The sequence below is a fragment of the Puma concolor genome, chromosome D2 (assembly GCF_028749965.1).
Source record: "Puma concolor isolate L17-30 chromosome D2, mPumCon1.1.hap2, whole genome shotgun sequence".
In the NCBI taxonomy this organism is placed as follows: Eukaryota; Metazoa; Chordata; class Mammalia; order Carnivora; family Felidae; genus Puma; species Puma concolor.
Window position 1 is genome coordinate 16,906,342 of NC_141677.1, and position 24,238 is coordinate 16,930,579.

At 38.8% G+C, this 24,238-nt stretch overlaps 1 long non-coding RNA gene across 3 annotated transcripts in view; it reads left to right on the plus strand.

The window, feature by feature from the left end:
• The window catches only part of LOC147575811 (uncharacterized), an 85,158-nt gene that overhangs the window by 55,623 nt on the left and 5,297 nt on the right, over positions 1-24,238 (plus strand). For all 3 annotated transcript variants that reach the window (XR_015241582.1, XR_015241583.1, XR_015241581.1), the window contains one exon: positions 7,696-7,761. This is a non-coding gene — a long non-coding RNA (uncharacterized LOC147575811). The remainder of the gene's footprint in view (positions 1-7,695; positions 7,762-24,238) is intronic.

Consider the following 24,238-nt stretch of genomic DNA (forward strand, 5'->3'; position numbering starts at 1 on the left):
GCCCCTCCCCCGTTCATGCTCTGTCTCTCTGTGTCTCAAAAATAAATAAACTTTAAAAAAAAAAAAATACATGTTTTGGGGCGCCTGGGTGGCTCAGTTGGTTGGGCGTCCGACTTCGGCTCAGGTCACGATCTCACAGTCCGTGAGTTCGAGCCCCGCGTCGGGCTCTGGGCTGACAGCTCAGAGCCTGGAGCCTGTTTCAGATTCTGTGTCTCCCTCTCTCTCTGACCCTCCTCCGTTCAGGCTCTGTCTCTCTCTGTTTCAAAAATAAATAAACGTTAAAAAAAAATTCAAAAATACATGTTGTACACATAAAATGGAAAATTATTCAGCCTTAAAAAAGAAAGTCAGACGTGCTGCAACAGAGATGAACCTTGAGGGCATCATGCGAAGTGAAATATGCCAGTCACAAAATGACAAATATTGTATGGCTCCACTTGTAAAAAGGTACCTAGAGTGAAGCTGGAAGTAGGGTAGAGGGAATGAGAGAGTTATTGGTTAATGGGCCAGAGTTCCAATTTGGCCAAATATAAAGAGTTCTGGAGATGGATGGTGATAATGGTTGCACAACAATGGGAATGTACCTAATACCACTGAATTGTATACTTAAAAATGGTTAAGGTGGTAATGTTATTTTGCCATGATTTAAAAAATAAAGGAATATATGATATATATAGTATATAATATATAATGCATACCAGTTCATGAATGTTAACCGCAATGAACTCCGCATCCAATTAATCCAAACACTTTTGAAAATAAACCTATTTCTTCCTTCTGTGTATTGTGGCCTTGGGTTGAAACTCTCAGTTCTACTAAATACACTGCACAAGAGAATTAATTAAATCCCAGACATCTTAGCAACTTTAGTTACAGTTGATCACTCTTCCGGAAAAACTCTCCACTCTCAATTTCCAAGCTATGACAGTATTTTGCTTTTCCTTCTACTTTAGTGACAATTATTTTTTATCTTTGCTGGTCTTCCTCCTCTACTTAATCTCTAACATTTCTGGTAAATTTAGACTCCACCATGGGCTTCTGTTCCTCTCTGTATGTACTCCCTCGCTAGATGATTACATCCATTCCACGGCTTTGAGTTCCACTGAGAAGTCCTGAGAGGGAAATGGTATGGATGTGATGGGCAAATGGAAGGATATTTGTGATGTTACTGGGACAGCAAGCCAGCTCTGCTCCATAGCAAAGCTCTCAGGGGATTCTAGAGAATCCATAAACAACTGAAATTGTTTTCTCTGATACTCCGTAGGATGCTCTACAACAGAATGCTCAGACCAACTCTTTTCTAGCTGCCACATAATCATTTTACCAAAAAAAAAAAAAAAAGTGCAAACAAGTTTTACTGTATTCAGACTGTGTACATTAAAAAAAAATCATTTTCTTTTCCTTCCCTCTTATAAATCCCTCTTTTATCTTTGTTCCCTAACACCAACAGTCTAAAGACTGCGTCCCTCACATGAATTTTCTTGGAAGTCATCTATCTCCTGCTGTTTCTCAAAATTGTCTGCATTGAACCTGTCCTCTGAGCACCATACATGTATGAAGGTCCAAAGGAAGACCTGGCAACTTAGTGTCTTGGGATGCTTGAATTATCTCTAAGGAATCTGGATTCCTAAACATCCTCAAGCTTCTCCCTCTCCTAGTCATCCCCTCTCAATACATGGTGCAAGAGTCCACCCAGTTGCTCACACAGAAGCCAAGAGAGTATTCTTAAGTTTTCTTTTCACTCCCTTATTCCATCTCCCACAACAGCAAACATTTGCTGATGAAGGAATGAAATGAACTAATGAATGATTTATTGCAAAGGAACACACTTCATAGGTGGGTTTAATGGTGAAATATGATGTGAACTTTTTGATAATTTATTCATGTAAAACATTTATTTAGGGGTGCCTGGGTGGCTCAGTCGGTTAAGTAGCCGACTCGATCTCTGCTCAGGTCTTGATCTTGGGGTTGTGAGTTCAAGCCCCGTGTTGGGCTCCATGCTGGGCATGAAGCATACTTTAAAAATATATATATATTAACAATCTACTGTGAACATAGAACTGTTAGGGGAGCCAACAGAAGAAATACGCATGGTCTACACTCTTAAAAACATGCTAGCTAAGTAAAATAAGACAATGCACAAGGCATTCTTCAAAAATGAATGAGCTTAAACTTCACCCAAGGCTGTGGAATGCAGAAGAAACACCTGAAAGATGAGCAAAGAAAGAGAAGATGAGAGAAGGAGATAGTGGTTGGTACAGGCACAGATAGAGAGAGTCACTTGACGGATGGCTTTACTGATTAGCTGAGGATTTTCTATCTGTCCCAGATACAACAGGGAGACATTGGCATTTATTGTGCATGCAAGTGAGTTGATATTTTAGAGTAAGTTCATTGACAATCTGATACAACTTCACTGAAAATATTCACAATGATGGTTTTGGTCTATTTTTAGATGGTCCTTACATTCTTTTCCAGCCCCAAATTCAATCATTCTGTGGCTCTCTTACATTGAAAATAATTTGTGGGCAGTGTTCATCCACACTCCCCAGCCTCCATGCCTGATGTTTTTGAAAGGTGCTCCAGAGATGGGTTTTTCCTTTTGGAATGATGGAGGTAGCAAGTATTTTTTGTGCTTAGGCTCCTAGGTGGAAACACGAAGCTAAGACAGGGTACGGGAGAGTGTGGCTCGGGTATCTTGAGAGTAGAGTAGACTTGTGGCAGGGCTGAGCAGTATTCTCAAGGGCATTGCTGAAATTAAACCTCCAAGAGGCAACTGGAGTGGAGAGGAACAATTAGGCTTTCTTCTGAACACACTCGGACATACCTGGGGACTCAGCCTCTAGAAGTAGGGAGCTAATGAATCAGCATATGTGGATATTAATATCATTATTATTATCATCTCAGACAAATCCACAGGCTGATGAGAGGGTGATGTTTGAGCAAAGACCTAAAGGAGATGAAGGAGGAAGCCATGGGGATATCTAGGGAAGACCATTCTGGAAAGATCCTAAAGTAAAAATGTCCTGGGACCAAGGGGGTGGGGTGCAGTTTGGAGTTGGGAGGATATGCTTAGTGCATTCAAGGGCCAGCAAGAAGTCTGTGTGGCTCAGTGATACTAAGGAGAGTAAAGCATCAGGAAATGAGTCTAGACAAGGGAGTTGGGAGGTAAACCACAGTGAGCCTTAGAGACCACAATAAGTTGTTTAGATTTTTTTTTTTTTTTTTGTAATGACAAGGAGTTCATGGAAAGCTTTCAAGTAAAGGAGCAGCAAGATCTAACAACATTTTAGAATGGATCTTTCCGGCTGCTCTAGGGAGAATACACAACAGGGGGTGAGGGCAGAAGCAGGAAGACCAATTAGGATGCTATTGCAATGGTCTCAGCAAGAGGTAAAGATGCTTTGCACTAATCTCTCAGCAGTGGAGAGAAGTGTTAGCTTTGAGATATAATTCCAAAGTAAAATTGACAGAATATACTTGCAGGTTGAGGGTATGGTGTGACGGCCAGGTTATTAGCCTAAGTAACTAGAAGAATGGAATAACCATTTATAGGATGGGAAAGAAGGGGAAAGGGGCAAGTCTGAGGGACGTGGAATGAAGAGTTTCACTTTGCACACATTCAAGAAGAAATGCCTACTAAATGGGTCTCTAAGTAGAGATGTAGAGTGGAGCATTGGCTACAGGAGACTGAAGTTCAAGGGAGAGACCAAGGCTAAAGATACATTTCTGGAAGGCATCCGTGTATGTAGATGGCATTTAAAGCCACGAGAGGAAAGAGGTCATCTAGGCAACGAGTGCAGGTACAGAAGAGATGGATGGGCTGGCTGCTTGCTGCTGGGCTAGCAGGCAACTTTGGTATAGCCACAAATTTCTCCTCCCACCAGAGCAGAAATATTCTTGGAAATATTGTGAGTTTTGTAAATATACCAAGACTTGTAAATCACTTAGCTGAATTTATTCCCAAACTTATTATGTCAGTTCCATAATTCTAACATTCAAGTGCACATTAGAAAAACTGATTAATACTCATTTAGGGGCGCCTGGGTGGCTCAGTCGGTTGAGCGTCCGACTTCGGCTCAGGTCACGATCTCACGGTCTGTGAGTTGGAGCCCTGAGTCAGGCTCTGGGCTGATGGCTCAGAGCCTGGAGCCTGCTTCTGATTCTGTGTCTCCCTCTCTCTCTGCTCCTCCTCCGTTCATGCTCTGTCTCTCTCTGTCTCAAAAATAAATAAATGTTAAAAAAAAAAAATTTAAAAAAAAATACTCATTTAAAGTAAGACCCGTTTCTTTGAAAGTTTTAGATATCTTCAACAATGACAAATGCCAAAAAAAATTAAGATTTTATTTTTTAAGTAATCTTTATGCCCAACATGGGGCTCGAACTCACAACCCCGAGATCAAGAGTTGCATGCTCTACAGGCTGAGTCAGCCAGGTGCCCCTAAAAATATTTTAATAAAAAAATTTAATTCTGTAGAACTAGGTATAAGTAGGATAACTATAAGAGATTTGGAAAAAATGAAAATCTGGATAAATTCTGTTCAAAATGCTTCACAGTGTTTGTCTCTTGCTGTAGTTTCAAGAACTAAAACTGGAAATAAAAAGTATGTAGTTTGTGCAAGAAAGGTGACAGGAACCACCCATCAGTGGGTCTATATTCAAAGGAAGGGCCTTGACCTTACATCGCCTTAAATGGTTGTGTAACCACTGCTTTTCTGGGTGGAAAAGAAAGTTAATAGCAAACTGTTGGGAATTGTCACCCACATTTCCCACTTCCCCTTACCTATATGCCTCAGTTTGCAAGACAGTGAAGAATAAAATGCAGGACAATGCTACATTACTTAAAAATTCAGCATTTTGGGGCACCTGGGTGGCTCAGTCTGAGTGTCCAACTTCGGCTCAGGTCATGATCCCGCGGTTCGTGAGTTTGAGCCTGGCGCTGGCTCTGTGCTGACAGCTCAGAGCCTGGAGCCTTCTTCAGATTCTGGGTCTCCTCCTCTCTCTGCCCCTCCCATGCTCATGCTCTGTCTCTCTCTGTCTCTCAATAATAAATAAACTTCAAGAAAAAAATTTTTTTTTAAATTCAGCATTTTGTTACAGCAGAGGTGACTCAGGAATGCACCACTGGGGAAACAAAGCCAGATGTTCAGAACTTCCTCTCCCACTGCCTCTCCTCCAGGAAGCCAGGCTGCCTGGCAAAGTCCTATGCTTGGGCTAGAAATCTGTGAGCTCCAGGGAGGGTTAAAGGAGCATTCAGAAAAAGACAGATCGCAGCAGATGGGGGCAGCCACTGGTTCCATCATTTACAACTGGATTTCTTTCTTTTACTTTGGCTTGTCTTTGAGTACATTCTTTAGTGTAATCAGAGAAAATGGATATTTAAAATTTTAGTTAATCCTCACATCAACATGTCTACAGTGTTTAAAATTCAGAAAGTTAATGTTTAGTCATCACATATAAACAGTGTCTCCTAACAACTTCACTGGAAATCCCCAGGATGTTAATTTATACTCATGACTCCATTATCACCTTCCAAGAGCTATTTCAGGAACCAGATTTGGCAAAGCCCCAAGATCACTACAAAATTTTTGCAAAATGTCCTCATGATTTTTTGGGTTATATAATTTTTAAATTGTGGCAAAATATGCATCACAAAATTCACCATTTTAACCATTTTTAAGTTTACAGTTCATTACTTTGCAACCAGTCTCCAGAGTCTGTCCATACCCATTAAACAACAGCTCCCTCTTCCCCTCCCTCTAGCCACTAGCAACCTCTAGTTCCCACTTTCTGTCTCTATGAGTTTGACTCCTCTAGGTGCCCCGTATAAGTGAGATCATACAGTTTTTGTCCTTTTGTGACTGGTTTACTTCACTTAACGTGATGTTTTTAAGGTTCATCTATATGTAGCATATAACAGAATTTCCTTCCTTTTTAAAAAAATGTTTATTTATTTAGCGAGAGAGAGTAGGAGGGGCAGAGAGAGAGGGAGACACACACACACACACACACACACACACACACATACACACAAAGGTGCACCCAGCATTAGTGGGGGAGGGGCAGAGAAAGATGGAGAGAATCCCAAGCAGGCTCTGCGTTGCCAGCACAGAGCCCAACTCAGGGCTCAAACCCATGACCTGTGAGATCATGACCTGAGCTGAAACCAAGAGTCAGACCGCTTAACCGACGGAGCTACCCAGCTGCCCCCAGAATTTCCTTCCTTTTTAAAGCTGAGTAATCCTCCTTGTATGTGTATAACACATTTTATGTATCCATTCATCTGTCTGTGGACACCTGTGTTGCCTCCACCTTTTGGCTATTATGAATAATGCTGCTATGAACACAGGTGCACAAATATCTCTTTGTGTGCCTGTTTTCAATTATCTTGGGTATATTATTATAATTTTCATACAATTTCTATGTGTATAATTTTTAACCTCACCTCATTATTATATTCTATATTATTTTGTGTAATGTGAATTACAGAGTTGTAAGGGACTTTATAGATCTAGCCCAACTCTCTCATTTTTCACGTGAAGAAACTAACATCCAGCAGGCTTTAGTACATAAGGTCCCACAGTTAGTTTGCAGCAGAACTGAGACTAGACCCCAAGCCTCTGAACCCCTAGTTCAGAGAGGTGGCTCTCATACAGGCCCCCCCTGTGGCCACCTGATGGGAACATCCATACCCTCTTTTGCTTGAATTTAAAAGTTGTTAAAGACAGTCTTATATTCTCCCACCTACTGTCTTACTAGTTATTTGAAAAACTGGGCAAAGTTGCACTGCCTGTACCTAAATTAATGCTGTTTATCTCTGGAAAAGAATTAACCAGCAACTAGCAATGCACGTGCCTCCCCAAGGTTGGCTTTTAGAATCAAAAACAAGATGCCCAAAGCAGATATGCTACAAGAAATGTGTTGTGACCGGCTATTTGTGATGGCAAATGCTCAAGGAGGGAAAAGGAAATTCTAAATTCCCACTAGAGGCTGGCAGAGGTACGCTGGAGCTTGTAGGAGCTGACTGTCCACACCTCTCTCCAATTCCAAGTTCAGTGACATCGCTTTGGTAGCTTGAAGTCAGCCATGTTGGAAGTATTTATACCACAAAAACTGGGAAATGCTACGGATTGCACCCAGATTCTCACCAAGAGCTGGTTGTTAAGCATTTATCAGCACACTACTGTTGCCAGGGACTATGCTCAGAATCATGGGGGATGGGGGAGACAGTGTTACATAGTCAAGCTTATAATTGATGAACTTTAATAATTTAATCATATAAAGCAAATAATTTATTCTTATTATACTTGTTATAGTTGTTCCTCAGATGTAAAACAACAAAACTATCATCTGTCTCCAGGAATATTGTATTAAAGTAGTTTATTAAGCATGAGTCCAAGAAGGGGGGAACCTCATGTATATACTTGCCTGGAACATCACATCCAATTTGCATCAAGTATAAGACTTCAAAATGCAAGAAGCCAACAATGTAGCATATGGAGAGATGACATTTTATTCTGAGAAGAATGGAATGTACATACCTAGGGCACAGACTGATTACAGAGGCAAGGGATATGGGGGGACTTGACTTTACCATGCCATTCAGACACCTTCCTAAAACGCCCCAAAGAAATGATGAGGAATTTAAGAATGTGTAATGCTTTCTCAGAGGCTAATACGGTCATTACAATCCAGGTGCAGAGAGAGAGCTCGATGGAAGGTGTGGAAGCAGTCACAGGTGAGCACAGTGGCCAGATTAAGGTAAGTCTGAAATGGAACATGGCAACAGATCTAGCATTTCTGGGAGTGAAACACCAAGAAAACCCAAATGGAGCCAATTAGAACTTACAAGTTCCTTGGGCCAAATTACAGTGTCTAGACTGGTCACCCTGATGACTATCGAGTCTGAATCAAGCATAATTTTCGTTACCAATGAAGTTGTTACCTACTCCCTTACTCATTCTTGCAGGGTGGATGGTTTAGAAAACCAAGGGTTATGACAATTCAAAGAAGTGACAAATGACAATCTTTCCACCAGATCTACCTCATTTGATGTCCACATATATAAGAACATGAACGTCCTTTCTCCTCATCTTCAATCTTCTTAAGTCTTGTTGACCATCTTCTATAATATCTCTTAAATATAGTGCCAAGAATATAGTTGCCCCTAACTGTTGGTTGTTTAATTAAAAAAATTAAGGGATCCCTTTCTTTCCATTGCCCCCAACACTAACCAAGATCAGGCAGAAATGAACATAATTTAGTAACAATGGTGTTTAGGCATGTAGTGAGTTAAAAAGACAGAGGTGGAGTTTCTCTCCTCAAAGAGCGTAGGGTCCATAAAAAGCTGTGAACCTACTGTAGCAAAAGCTGTATCCTTGGTCTTCTTTTCTTTGGTCTCTTCCTACTTCAACCCATACTGCACGTGCTATTAGTTTCATCATCCTGAAATACCCCTTTGATCACATCACCCACCCAATTATCTCAGTGGTACTCCTGTATTGGTAACATAGAGTCCAAACTCCTCAGACCAGCCATAGAAGTCAGATTAGTCCAGGTCAATTCCGCTTTGAAGCTCTCTGGTGTTGCCTATGACTGTGGTATATAAAATCCCACTCCATCCAAACTGATTTTATCGCTGCTTATTAAACATATCCTGTGCCTCTTCTACTCCTTTGAAATATACCTCTTCCCCTACAAATGCCCTCCCCATTCATTTTTCAGATCCAAATCCTTTCTGCATTTCAAAGTCCTGTTCAAATTAAACCTTATCTGTAGGGTCTTGTGTTAACCTCATAGATGAGGCCCATTCATTCATTCGACAATACATATTCAGTCTTCACTGAGTACAAAGAGCTATACTCAGTGCTAGAGACACATTCCCCTCTCTGAACTTTCATTATCTTTTTTCATATATCACCTTCTTTTAACAATAACTATCTGCTGCCTATAGCATCTATTTTATTGTTTTATTTTAAAATAGAAACTGAGTTCTTATTATTGGATCCTCTATAACACCTGGAAAGATGCCTTACATGTAATAAATTCTTAAGTAATTATTGACTTGATGTGAAATAGAAATTCTGGTCCTATTTAATCTTGCCCCTACCCAATGAATGTCTATAAACCCATTAAAAATTTAATGAACTGATTTAAACCTCCCTAATTAAAGAATATTATGATATATCTCTGTCTTGTTTTGTCATTTCAAGGAAGATTATTTATAGTGTCTATGGAAATAGCTGATATCTGTTCTTTTCTCAAAGGGAACAATACATTCTGGAGGGTGAAAATCCATCCTTGTTCTCACAATGGCCAGTTTGAAGTCCTTAAAGCTTAGGGTTTTAGCACCTACCACAACTTGTTCCAGTATTATATGTTGCCTCATGTCTGGTGAACCCTGTACTCTATAAGTTAGGTTAAAAATGAGTTTTCAGAGTTTACTTAGTTGCTTAGAAGACAACATACTGTGAAACTTTGAAAATATTACTAAATAAGTTAAAGACAGACAGGGAGGCAAACCATAAGAAACTCTCAAATACAGAGAACAATTTGAGAGTTACTGGAGGGGAGGTGGGTGGGGGGCTGGGCTAGATGGGGGATGGGCATTATGAAGGGCACTTGTTGGGATGAGCACTGGGTGTCACATGTAAGAGATGAATCACTGGCTTCTACTCCTGAAACCAATACTGCACTGCATGTTAACTAACTTGGATTTAAATAAATAATAAAAGCTAGGATTAAATTTGGGAAATAAAGAAAGAACACGTTTGGAGAAAATAATGTTATTTCGATGTATAGCTCAATACACAGGTACAGTGTTTTAAATCCCATATTTAAATGGTTTCTATATTTGTAATACAAAGAGTTGATTTTAGCAAGAAATGTAATACAAGTACAATTCTACAATAACCATTTGTTACGGTGTTCTTGAAAAAAAAAATATTATTATATATGTTTCCGGGGCGGGGGGGGGGGGGGTTCTGTAAATTTCATTCACACTGTAACTTGCATGAGCAGAAAAAATGTTTATTTTTCTTTATAACTAACTGATTTGGTCTTGACAAGTTAGCGTTGTTTGAGTAGTATGAAATAAAATTTAAATTTTATTTAAATGGTAATCGTTGCCTGACGCAGTACTTTGAAGAGGGCTTTTTCATAAATTTTCGTGTGTTTAAGATAAAAATCACCGGTCTCAGATTTCCTCTCTGCCCTTCCCTTGATTCTCTCGAAGAAAAGAAAAGGTGTGGCTTGCTGTGGCCTTGCGGCCAGGAGGGAAAAGCTTCCTTGGAAATGTGCTCTTTTCTCTGGCCTCTGCAGTGATAACAGCATCCTCCTGGTTACATTTGGTCTTCCCAGAACCCTGGGGCGAGGTCTGCAGTCGGTGTAATTTATAGTTGGGGCTCTTAGTTTTGTGATGCAAGTGGAGCTCTCTGTGTAATTGGGCCTCACTGATAATGAAGATCCTTCTGCATTTTTACTTTGTCTTCCTTTATGTTTTGGCCCAGGTAATCCAGCGCTCAGCTATGACTGCTTTTCACATATTAGGCTCCCATAACCCCCAGTGCAGCTACCTGCCGTAAGCTCTACTGGGGGCTTGTAGGGACTCCGAAGTCCTTCTCAAATGATCCAGGAATGAAGGAGAGCTAAGGGAAGCTAAAGGGCTGCCTTCATCTGCCTCACCAAACTCCTCCACCAATGTTAATGTGATATGGCGTTGACCAGGTTTGTTGGCAAAAAGGGACAGAGATCAGGAGTCACCAGCACCCCCACTTCTGTCTCTCTCCTTTTCCCCACAAGGCTCCAAGACCAAAGGCAAGCTTTCCCCCACTTCCATTTTCCTCTTCCTAAAATTCTGTGGTGTCTTACCCTCAGGACTGGATCTAGATATACTAAGGGGGGTGGGGGTGGGGCGCCTGGCTGTCTTATTATCTTATCTTATTATCTTATCAAGTGCATGCAACTCTTGATCTTGGGGTTGTGGGTGCAAACCCCACGTTGGGTGTAAAAAAAAAAAAAACAGATATGCTAAGGGGGAAATGAAGGAATTTGAAAAACTCTCTATTTTAACAAACCTCTTTTGTAACGTTATTGCCTTTGTGTGAAATCTCATCTTAAATGTCACAAGCTAAATAGTAACTCTTTACTTTCTTTTTACATTCCTCTGACACTGTCCTAACTGACAGTCCCTGATTTCCTGCAGATTGCCATCTTCAGCTAAGGAAAGGGGCATGAAGGCCAAAATATAAGAGAAGAAAATCTCAATAATGTATTACATGCTATTATCCCTATTAATGATTATATTAACTTTGAAGTTAAGCTAGTATAAATCTATAAACAATATTGTAAAATATAAAATTGTAAAATTAGATAGAGCTCTTAGTTAGGGGTGGGAGACTCGGACCGCAGAAAACATTCTACCTGCTAATCAGTGCATATTGCAGAGTCCCTGGCATAAATACCACTTTAGAGAGTTAAGAGATAAAACTGTGAATTCTGGGGGGCACCTGGGTGGTTCAGTTGGTTAAGCGTCCGACTTCAGCTTAGGTCATGATCTCACAGTTTGTGAGTTCGAGCCCCGCGTCGGGCTCTGTGCTGACTGCTCAGAGCCTACAGCCTGCTTCAGATTCTGTGTCTCTCTCTCTCTCTTTCTGCCCCTCCCCTGCTTGCACTCTATGTCTCTCTCTCTCAAAAATAAATAAACGTTAAAAAAAACAACAACAACTATGAATTCTGACAGTCCCAATGGTATTAGTCTAGATCAGTTCTTTTTAGTAGTCCAAATAAGGGCTATCAGTTATTTTTTAAAAACTAAAGACAAACAAAGGCAAGATAAGGAACTATAGAATTCAGTAAAATTAATTCTTAGTGCAATTAATTCTCACTTTCTTGCAAGTAGATTTTCACTAGGATGGTCTGAGTAAACCCAGAGGCACTTTTCCTTATTTCGACTTTCTCCCCATCCCATCCATGCTGTTAGTTGGCCATGTCCTCCCATGTCTAGGCTATAGTTTCCAATTTTGGACTATTGAGAGTTAGGGAAAGCCAAGACTGTGTTTTAATCCTACACAAAGAAAATTTAGTTTGCGTGGTGGAGGAAAGGGGTTGGGTGGATGTCTGTGAACATTTCAAAATTAAATATCAACTATTAAATATTGGTTCACTAATTTGTCCATTCTTTATTCCAACATGTTTAAACATCTGTCTTACAGTCAGATCAGTGTTAGGTCCTAGGGAAACACTGGATGAATAAAATCCAACTCACAGTCTGGTGGGAAAGATTGATTTATAAACTGATACTTTTAGAAAGATTATTGTGATGATATGCATTATGGATGGGAAGTGACAGGGGCTAACGAGAGGAGTATTATCATAACCCAGATCAGAGTACTATGGACTTAAACGAGATTACTAGGACTAATAAAGAAGGAAAGAATTTAGGGACACCTGGGTGACTCAGTTGGTTGAGCATCCAACTCTTGGTTTCGGCAAAGGTCGTGATCTCATGGTTCGTGAGATGGAGCCCCACATAGGGCTCTGTGCTGATGGTGTGGTGACTGCTTGGGATTCTCTCTCTCTCTCCCTCTCTCTCTACCCCTTGCCCACTTCTCTCTCTCTTTCTCAAAATAAATGAACTTAAAAAAAAAAAAGAAGAAGAAGAAGGAAAGAATTTATTTAAGGGAACTTCCTGAAGTAAAACCAGAATTTGATTAAGATACAGACCAGCAGGGCAGCTGTCCAGGTCCCCCATCAATAAAGTTACTAACACACCATTTCAAAAATTAGAACTGTTATGTCACTTCCTCCAGATTTTTACAAACTGTTCTGTACATAATTGACAAAATATAAACTAATAGTGCTCTTATCAAAGTAGATAGACTCTCAGAGAAAAAACTTTAAAAGATTCCTTGCCTCTGCCAGCGTAAGCCTACCACTATTTACCATCTCTGTAACAGCCACATGCCAAACTTACAGTATGACTATGGGGCAGGCTGCTACTTCTAACACCACTGACCTGATGATCACATGAACATGGCAGTCACGATAACAATCAGAAATTCTAGCTTAACATTAACAAAAGCAACAAGAGAACACATTCTTCTCAAGAGCACATGGAACATTTTCCAGGACAGGTCAATATGTTAGATTATAAAACAAGTCTTAGTAAATTTAAGAAGATTGAAATATCAAGCATTTTTTTCTGACTACAATGTTAAAAAACTAGAAATCAATCACAAGAAGAAAATTGGAAAATTACAAGTGTGTGGGGATGAAACAACATGCTACTGAAGAACCAATGAATCAAAGGTAAAATCAAAAAATACCTTAAGGGGTACCTGGCTGGCTCAGTCAATGGAGCATGAGACTTTTTTTTTTAATGTTAATTTATTTTTGAGACAGAGAGAGACAGAGTGTGAGCGGGGGAGGGGCAGAGAGAGAAGAGGAGACACAGAATCCGAAACAGGCTCCAGGCTCTGAGCTGTCAGTACAGAGCCCGATGGGGGGGCTCGAGCCCACCAGCTGTGAGATCATGACCTGAGCTGAAGTCAGACACTTAACCAACTGAGCCACCCAGGTGCCCCTGGAGCATGCTACTTTTGATGTCAGGGTTGTAAGTTTGGGCCCCACATTGGGTGTGGAAATTACTTTTTAAAAAAAAATCTTAAAAAAAAAATCTTAAGACAAATCAAATTGGAAACAACATACCAAAACTTATGGGATACAGATAAAGCAGTTCTAAAAGGGGAGTTCATAGCAATAAACACCTACATTAAGAAACAAGAAAGATTTCAAATAAACAACAATCTAAGCTGATACATCAAGAAACTATAAAAAAGAACAAACTAAGCCTAAAGTTAGTTGAAGGCAGCAAATAGCAAAGATTTGAATGGAAATAGATGAAATAGAGACTAAAAAAGAAAAAAGAAAATATCAGTGAAACTAAGAGCTGGTTTTCTGAAAAGATAACAAAACCAACAAGCCTTTAGCTAGATTCACCAAGAAAAAAAGAGGACTCAAACAAATAAAACAAATGAACTGGGAGATGTTACAACTGATACCACAGAAATACAAAGAACTAAGAAACAACTAGAACAATTACATGCCAACAAATTGGACAACCTAGAAGAAATGGAAAAATTCCTAGAAAGATAAAACCTACCCAAACTGAAATCACAAAAAAATAGAACATCTGAACAGAGAGAACAGTAAGGAGATTGATTCAGTAATTAAAAACCTCCCCACCAAAAAGTCCAGAACCACATGACCTCACTGGTGAATTCTACCAAAGATTTATTTATTTATTTTAGTTTATTTATTGATTTTGAGAGAGAGAGAGAGAGAGAGAGAAAACATGAGCAGGGGAGGGGCAGAGAGAGAGGCAGAGGATCCCAAGCAGGCTCCATACTGTCAACACAGAGCCTGACCTGGGACTCAAACTCATGAACTGTGAGATTATGATCTGAGCTGAAACCAAGACTTGGATGCTTAACCAACTGAACCATCCAGGTGCCTCTTAATTTTTTTTTTTTTTTTTGAGAGAAAGAGAGATAGCACACATGAGGGGAGAGAGAGGCAAAGGGAGAGAGAGAGACTCTTAAGCAGGCTCCATGCTCAGCGCAGAGCCTGATGTGGGGCTCGATCCCACAACCCTAGATCATGACCTGAGCTGAAATCAAGAGTCGGACACTCAACTGACTGAGCCACCCAGGTGCCCCAAAGATTTATGACTAAAAACTCTCAACAAAGTGGGTGTACAAGGAATGTACCTCAACATAATAAAGGTCATATACAACAAGCCCACAGCTAACATCATGCTCAAGAGTGGAAAAAGCTGAAAGCATTTTTTTCTAAAATTAAGAACAAGACAAAGATGCCCACTCTTGCCACTTTTATTCAACATAGTATTGGAAGTCCCAGCCAGAGCAATTAGGCAAAACAAAGAAATAAAAGCATCAAAATCAGAAAGGAAGAAGTAAAACTATCTGTATTTGCAGATGACATGATTTTATATATAGAAAACCTAAAGGCTACCCCCCCCAACACACACAAATGGTTGGAACTAATAAATGAATTCAGTAAACTTGCAGGATACAATATCAATGTACAATGTACAAATATTGTATATACAAGATCAATATACAATATACAAAAATCTGTTATTTCTATACTAATAATGAACTCTCTGAAAGACAAATTAAAGGGGGGTGCCTGCGTGGCTCAGTTGGTAGAGCATGCAACTCTTGATCTCAAAATTGTACATTCGAGTGAAGGTGTAGAGATTACCTTAAAAAATTTAAATTTTAGGGGCGCCTGGGTGGCGCAGTTGGTTAAGCGTCCGACTTCAGCCAGGTCACGATCTTGCGGTCTGTGGGTTCGTGCCCCGCGTCAGGCTCTGGGCTGATGGCTCAGAGCCTGGAGCCTGTTTCTGATTCTGTGTTTCCCTCTCTCTCTGCCCCTCCCCCGTTCATGCTCTGTCTCTCTCTGTCCCAAAAATAAAAATAAAAAAAAAAAAAAAAGTTGAAAAAAAAAATTTAAATTTTAAAATACAAATGAAGGGGTGCCTGGGTGGCTCAGTCAGTTAAGCGTCCAAATCTTGAGTTTGGCTCAGGTCAAGATCTTTGGGTTGTAGGATCAAGCCCTGAATTGGATCCACACTGGGTGTGGATCTACTTGAGATTCTCTCTCTCTCCCTCTACCACTCATGCTCCTTCTTCCCCCTCCCCAAAATACCATTTACAATTACATCCAAAAGAATAAAATGCCTTGGATTAAATATAAACAAGGAGGTGAAAGACCTATACACTGAGAACTACAAGACACTGATGAAAGAAATTGAAGAAGACACAAATACATGGAAGGATGCTCATGGATTGGAAGGATTAATATTGTTAAAATGTCCATACTACCCAAAACAGTCTACAGATTCAATGCAATTGCTCAAAAACAAACAAACAAACAAAAAAGCCAGTGGCATTTGTTTCACAGAAACAGAAAAAAATTCTAAATTTGTATGCGACCACAAAAGATCCTGAACAGCCAAAACATCTTGAGAAAAAAACAAAGTGGAGACATCATACTTCCTGGTTTCAAATTATATTACAAAGCCATAGTAATCAAAATAGTATGGTATTGGCATAAAAACAGTCACATGGATCAATGGAACAGTATCAGGAGTCCAGAAATAAACCCACACATAGATGATCAATTGAATCACAAAAAAAGGAGACTTGAATATACAATGAGAAAAGGATATTCTCTTCAATAGATGGTGTTGGGGACCTGGACAGCCACAGGAGAAAGAATGAAACTGGACCAATATCTTACACCAAACACAAAAATCAACTGAAAATGGAGTAAAGACTTGAATGTGAGACCTGAAACCATAGAATTCCTAGAAGAAAACATAGGCAGTAAACTCATTGACATTAGTCTTAGCAACGATGTTTTGGATTTGACACCAAAAACAAAGTCAACAAAAGTAAAAAATAACTGAGTGGGGCAACGTCAAAGTAAAAAGGTTCTGCATGGCAAAGGAACCCATCAACAAAATGAGAAGGCAATCTATGGAATGGAAGAAAATATTTGCAAATCATGTATCTGATTAGGGGTTAATATCTAAAATATGTAAGGAATTCACACAACAGCAGAAAATTGGTGGTGGTAAAAAGGTAGACCCGTCCAGTTATAAAATAAATAAATCATGGGAAGGTAATTATAGCATGGTGACTACAGTTAACAACACCATATGGCATATTTGAAAGTTGCTAAGAGAGTGGATCTTGGAAGTTCCCATTACAAGAAAAAAAGATTGTAAATATGTGTGGTAATAGACACCTATGACTTTCAGTTACAAATGCTGAGGGGAGGAGAAAAGAACTGAGAGAAACTCTGCTTAAGAAATATAGGTTTCTACAGAGTGGAAAGCAACTGTCATCCAAAGGCTGGTATCATTACAGAAGGATAGACAGAGATTTCCCAAGGTATAGAAAGCTGGAGAACAAAGTACTAGGGAACAAAGAACTGTTCAATAACCCCAAAAGTTGGCAACCAAGCTGTAAAGCAGAAAGAGATCACCCATGGTTTAAAGAACTAATAGCCAAGCTATAAAGTACAAAGAGATCTCTGGAAACTTGCCATTGCTCAGATCTTATGCCCTGCAGAATGGAAAGTCCTGATTCTACCATCAAAACATTTAGAAACAATGGTGAACTAAATCCAACTAACGATGCAACAAAGCTCAGACCCAGGCTAACTACTGAACAAATTGACTCAACCGCCAAATCTAGTGGCCTGACACAAAAGGGGCATGCACTTTTCTAGAAGAAAATATTGTTTGCTTTGTTCTTTATGATTAAAAAAAAATATTTTATTTTCAAAGTAACCTATACATCCAACATGGAGCTTGAATTCACAACCCCGAGATCAAGACACATGCTCTACTGACTGAGCCAGCCAGGTGCCCCTCTTTGTGATTTCTTTATACATATCACCCAGTGTGCAATCAGAAATTAAAGATGCATGAAGAAGCAAGAAAATGTGAACCATGGAAAGCAAAGAAAGAAGTCAATAGAAACAGATACAGAGATGGACCTAAAGTTGGAATGAACAGAAAAGAACTTTAAAATAACTTTGTTAAAATGCTTAAGGATCTAGGAGAAAAGGCAAACCTATGCATACAAAAGTAGAGAAATTTAGCAGAAACATACAAAGATAACCTTATGGAAAAGTGAGAAGTAGAAGGTATGGTATCAGAAAAGAAAATTTCATTAGATAGGATTAGCAGTAAACCAGACATAGCAGAAAAAAGGATCAATGAACTTGAACACAGGACAATAGAAAGTGGCCAAGCTGAGGAAAACACAGTGACAAAACCCCTCAAAACCCCTGCTCTATATATGTGGAACAATATCAAATGCTTTCGTCTTTTTATTTATTTATTTATTTATTTATTTATTTATTTATTTATTTAATAGGCTCCACACTGGGCATGGAGGAGCCAAGATGGGGCTTGAACTCAACAGTGAGATCAAGATCTGAGCCGACATCAAGAGTTAGACACTTAAACGACTGAGCCACCCAGGTGCCCATCAAATGCTTTAACATATGGGTAATTGAGGCCTCAGAAGGAGAGGAGAGAGAAAGCATGCAAAAGCAATATATAACGAGATAAGACTGAAAATATTCTAAAACTTTGTGAAAGGCATCAACTAACAAATCTAAGAGTTGAATAAACCCCAAAGGAAAAAAAAATCTAGGTACATCATAATCAAAGAGTTGAAAAACAAAGATAAAGAGCAAATATAAAAAGCAGAGAAAAAATGGCACATTAAATATAGGAAACAATATAGAAACACTGTTTCTAACTTTTCATAGAAACAGTGGTGAATAGATGAAAATAGACAATAAAATACTAAAAGAAGAAACTTAATCTAGAATTCTATGTTCAGTGAAAATATCCTTCAAAAATCAGGGAGAAATAAAGGCATTTTCAAATAGACCACAGTGGAGACAATTTATCTCCAGCAGACCTGTATTATGAGATTTTCCAGGATGAAGGAAAATGATGCCAGATGAAACTCATCTGGCAGGAAAGAATAGTGAACAGAAAAGGTAGATGTGGTTTAAAAAATTTTTGTTTTGGGGGGTGCCTGGGTGGCTCAGTCAGTTAAGCGTCCAACTTTGGCTCAGGTCATGATCTCACGGTTTGTGGGTTCAAGCCTCACGTTGGGTTCTCTGCTGACAGCTCAGAGCTTGGAGCCTGCTTCAGATTCTGCATCTCCCTCTCTCTCTGCTCCTCCCCCATTCATGCTCTGTCTCTCTCTGTCTCTCAAAAATAAATAAACGTTAAAAAAAATTAGTTTTAAAATTTTGTTTCAGCACGCCTAGGTGTCTCAGTTGGTTAAGCATCTGACTCTTGATTTCGGCTCAGATCATGATCTCATGGTTTGTGGGTTTAAGCCTTGCACTAGGTTCTGCATTGGCAGTGCAAAGTCTGCTTGGGATTCTCTTTCTGCCCCTCCCCCACTCTCTCTCTCAAAATAAACAAATTCAAAATTTGTTTCAATCTCTTAAATATATTTTAATTTTCCTTTTAAAAATTATTGATGTTTTAAAACAAATTAATTATGAGTGTAGGGTCTATGATATATGTAGAAGGAAAACATAAGTTAATAAGAACACAGGTGGAAGTGGGTAAATGAAAGTAAACAATCATAAGGCTCTTATACTATAAATACAGTTAATATTATTTGAAGATGGACTGTGGTAACTGGAAAATACTTATTACAATCTCTAGAGCAACCTCTAAAAATTACACAAAATGAGATATAACACTAAAAAGTGAATAGGTAAGGTAAAATAAAATGCTAAAAAATAATACTAGTGGGGGGCGCCTGGCTCAGTCGGCTAAGCGTCCAATTTCAGCTCAGGTCATGACCTCACAGTCTGTCAGTTCAAGCCCCGCGTCAGGCTCTGTGCTGACAGCTCAGAGCCTGGAGCCTGTTTCAGAGTCTGTGTCTTCCTCTCTCTCTGACCCTCCCCCTTCATGCTCTGTCTCTCTCTGTCTCAAAAAAACATTAAAAATAATAATAATAATACTAGTGGGGCACCTGGGTGGCTCAGTTGGGTAAGCATCCCACTTCAACTCAGGTCATGATCTCACCAATTTTGAGTTCGAGCCCGACATCAGGCTCTGTGTTGACAGCTTAGATCTTGCAGCCTATTTCAGATTCTGTGTCTCCATCTGTCTCTCCCCCTCCCCAACTCACGCTCTGTCTCTCTCTCTCTCTCTCTCTTAAAAATAAATAAACCTTGGGGCGCCTGGGTGGCGCAGTCGGTTGAGCCTCCGACTTCAGCCAGGTCACAATCTTGCGGTCCGTGAGTTCTAGCCCCGCGTCAGGCTCTGGGCTGATGGCTCAGAGCCTGGAGCCTGTTTCCGATTCTGTGTCTCCCTCTCTCTCTGCTCCTCCCCCGTTCATGCTCTGTCTCTCTCTGTCCCAAAAATAAATAAACGTTGAAAAAAAAATTTAAAAAAAAAATAAATAAACCCTAAAAAAATAAAATAAAATAAAATAAAAATAGAATACAAAATAATACTATTTACACAAAAGAATACAATACAAGAAGAATGGAAAACCAAAGAACAAATGGGAAAATAAAACCCAAATAACAAGATAGGATACTTAAGCCCAACCATATCAATAATTAGATTAAATGTAAATGGAATGAATGCTTTATTCAAAGGCATTGATTAACCAATAGACAAAAAGCAAGACTTTACATGTTTACAAGAAATATGTTTCAAGTATAAAGTCATAGAAATATTGAAAAGATATGCCATACAAAATGTAAAAACTGGTGAAATCTAAATAAGATCTGTTGTTTAGTTAATAGTATTGTACCAATATCAATTTCCTGGTTTTCATAATTGTGCTTCTTTTTATGTAATATGTTACTACTGCGGAGAGCTAGGTGAAGGATACATGGGAATTCTCTGTACTATTTCTGCAAGTTCTATGTGAGTCATCCTTTCTTGAGTCAGTCAGTAGAACCTGGGACTCTTGATCTCAGGGTCATGAGTTCAAGCCTTACATTGGGCATTAAACTTACTTTAAAAAGGAAAGGAAGGAGGGAAGGAAGGAAGGAAGGAAGGAAGGAAGGAAGGAAGGAAGGAAGGAAGGAAAAGAAAGAAAGAAAGAAAGAAAGAAAGAAAGAAAGAAAGAGAAATAAAGAAAGAAAGAGAAAGAAAGAACGAACTAGTGTTTTCAGCTGAGTGGGTTTTTTCCTGGTTTGGAGTTTTTGTTTTATACATTGCTTCCTGCTCATGGTAGTTCAGAGATCCAAAGGCCTTCTTTTATTTTGTAATGTCTCTGTCCCTCTTAAACCAAGCTGGTGATATTTCCACCAATGCAATTCTCTTAAAAACTTAGTGGACTTCTTAAGAATCTTATTGGAGTTTATTACATTCAACAAAAAACACACCCACAAATATCACAAAGATAAGTTCTTTTTACCTTGGCTCCTTGTAAGATTGCTGTGGAACTACAACTTTAAGATTCTTAGAAGCCTTATTGTTTAGTACAGAGAATCCCCAAGGCATGTGTTTAAGATTTCAGAGAGACTTTTGTCTGTTTGAAAGGTCTTTGATGCACCACTTAAATCTTTCTGAGATGATGATGATGAAGATTATGATGATGATGATTTTTATTTTTTAAATTTTTTAAGTTTATTTATTTATTTTAAGAGAGAGAGAGAGAGAGCATGATGAGGGGAGGGGCAGAGAGAGAGAGAGAGAGGAGAGAGAGAGAGAGAGAGGAGAGAGAGAGAGAGAGAGAGGAGAGAGAGAGAGAGAGAGAGAGAGAGAGAGAGAGAGAGAGAGATCCCAAGCAGGCTCCCCACTGTTAGTATGGAGCCCAATGCAGGGCTTGAACTTAGAGGTGAAATCATGATCTGAGCCAAAACCAAGAGTCAGATGCTTAACTGGCTTAACAGGTGCTCCAATGATGATGATGATTTTTAAAGTAGGCTCAATGCCCTAAGAACCACATGATCCTTTCAATAGATACAGAAAAAGCATTTGAAAAAATACAGCATTATTTCTTGATTAAAACCCTCAAGAAAATAGGGATAGAAGGAACATACCTCAATATCATAAAGCCTATGTATGAAAGACCCACAGCTAATATCATCTTCATTGGGGAAAAACTGAGACCTTTGCCCCCTAAGGCCAGGAACATGACAGGGATGTCCACTGTTCAACATACTCCTGGAAGTCCTAGCCTCAGCAATCAGACAACAAAAAGTAATAAAAGGCATACAAATTGGCAAGGAAAAAGTCAAACTTTCACTCTGCAAAGAGTGACGACATCTCCACCAAAAAACTGCTAGAAATGATACAAGGATTCAGCAAAGTCACAGGATATAAAATCAACATACAGAAATCAGTTTCATTTCTACATACCAATAATGAAGCATCAAAAAGAGAAATCAAGATATCAATCCCATTTACAATTGCACCAAAAAAAATCATAAGATACCTAGGAATAAACCTAACCAAGAGGTAAAAGATCTGTATGCTGAAAACTATAGAATATTTATGAAAGAAATTGGAGAAGACACAAAAAAATGGAAAAACATTCCATGCTCATGGGTTAGAAGAACAAATATTGTTAAGATGTCTATATTACCCAAAGCAATCTACACATTAAATGCAATCCCTATCAAAATAATACTAGCATTCTTCATAGAGCTAGAACAAACAGTTCTAAAATTTGTATGGAACCAGAAAAGACCCCAAATAGCCAAAGTAATGTTGAAAATGAAAACCAAAGCTGGAGGCATCACAATTCAGGACTTTAAGCTGTATTACAAAGTTGTAATCATCAAGACAGTATGGTACTGGCACAAAAACAGACATATAAATCAATGAAACAGAATAGAGAACCCAGAAATCGTCCCAAAAACATATGGCCAACTCATCTTCAACAAAGCAGGAAAGAATAGGCAATGGAAAAAGGACAGTCTCTTCAGCAAATGGTGCTGGGAAAACTTGGACAGCGACGTGCAGAAGAATGAACCTGGACCACTTTCTTATGCGAAACACAAAAATAAATTCAAAATGGATGAAAGACCTAAATGTAAGGCAGGAAACCATCAAAATCCTAGAGGAGGAAACAAGAAACAACCTCTTTGACCTTGGCCACAGTAACTCGTTACTAGACATGTCTCCAGAGTCAATGGAAATAAAAGCAAAAATAAACTATTGGGACTTCATCAAGATAAAAAGCTTCTGTACAGCAAAGAAAACAATCAACAAAACTAAAAGTCACCCAATGTAATGGGAGAAGATATTTGTAAATGACATATTGGATACAGTGTTAATATCCAAAATCTATAAAGAATTTGTCAGACTCAACACCCAAAAAATAAATAATCCTGTGAAGAAATGGGCAGAACACATGAATAGACATTTTTCCAAAGAAGACATACAGATGGCCAGTAGACACATGAAAAGAAGCTCAACATCACTCATCATTAGGAAAATGCAAATCAGAACCACAATGAGATACCACTTCATGCCTGTCAGAATAGGTAAAATTATCAACTCAGGCAACAACAGATGTTGGTGAGGATGCAGAGAAAGAGGAGCCCTTTTGCACTGCTAATGGGAATGCAAAGTGGTGCAGCCACTCTGGAAAACAGTATGGAGGTTCCTCAAAAATTAAAAATAGAACTACCCTATGACCCAGCAATTACACTACTAGGTATTTATCCAAAGGACAAAAATGCTGATTGAAAGGGCACTTGGCACTCACCCCAATGTTTATAACAGCACTATCAACAACAGCCAAATTATGGAAAGAGCCTAAATGTCCATCAACAGATGAAGATGTGGTATATATACAATGGAATGTTACTTGGCGATCAAAAAGAATGAAATTTTGCCATTTGCAGCAATGTGGATGGAACCAGAGTGTATAATGCTAAGCAAAGTAAGTCAGTCAGAGAAAGACAAATATCATGATTTCACTCATATGTGGAATTTAAGAAACAAAACAAATGAACATAGGGGAAGGGAGGGAAAATAAAATAAGATAAAAACAGAGAGGGAGGCGAACCGTAAAAGACTCTTAAATACAGAGAATGGGGGCATTGCTGGAGGGGAGGTGAGTGGGGAGATGGGCTCAATGGGTGATGGGCATTAAGGAGGGCACTTGTTGGGATGAGCACTGGGTGTTATATGGAAGTGATGAATCACTGAAATCTACTCCTGAAACCAACACTACACTATATGTTAACTAACTTCAATTTAAATGAAAAAAAAAAAAAAAAAAAAAAAGAAATCACCAAGTTTCAACTGTTAGGATTGATTTCAAATTATAATGGAATGCTCCGAAAAGAAATATTACATAGTACCTAAATGTTGATGCAAATTTACAATTATTGAGATAAAAAGTTTGTTTTAAGTTTTTAGCTATCAAAGTAATTTGAAAAACAACATGTAAAGAATGTTCCCTATTTGAAAATATAACAATATGAATATATTTACATAGGAAATTTCTGGAAGGCTCTAACCTGAGATATTAGGGTGGTTATTACATTTACATTTAATTTGTCTATTTTTGTCTTAATTTTTGTTTATAATAAGTAGTAATTATTTAAGGTAATAATATGTTACAGAAAGAGAAAAGGGCTAACTATTCTGTCAGCAGCTATTAGCAGCTATAGATGTTATTGA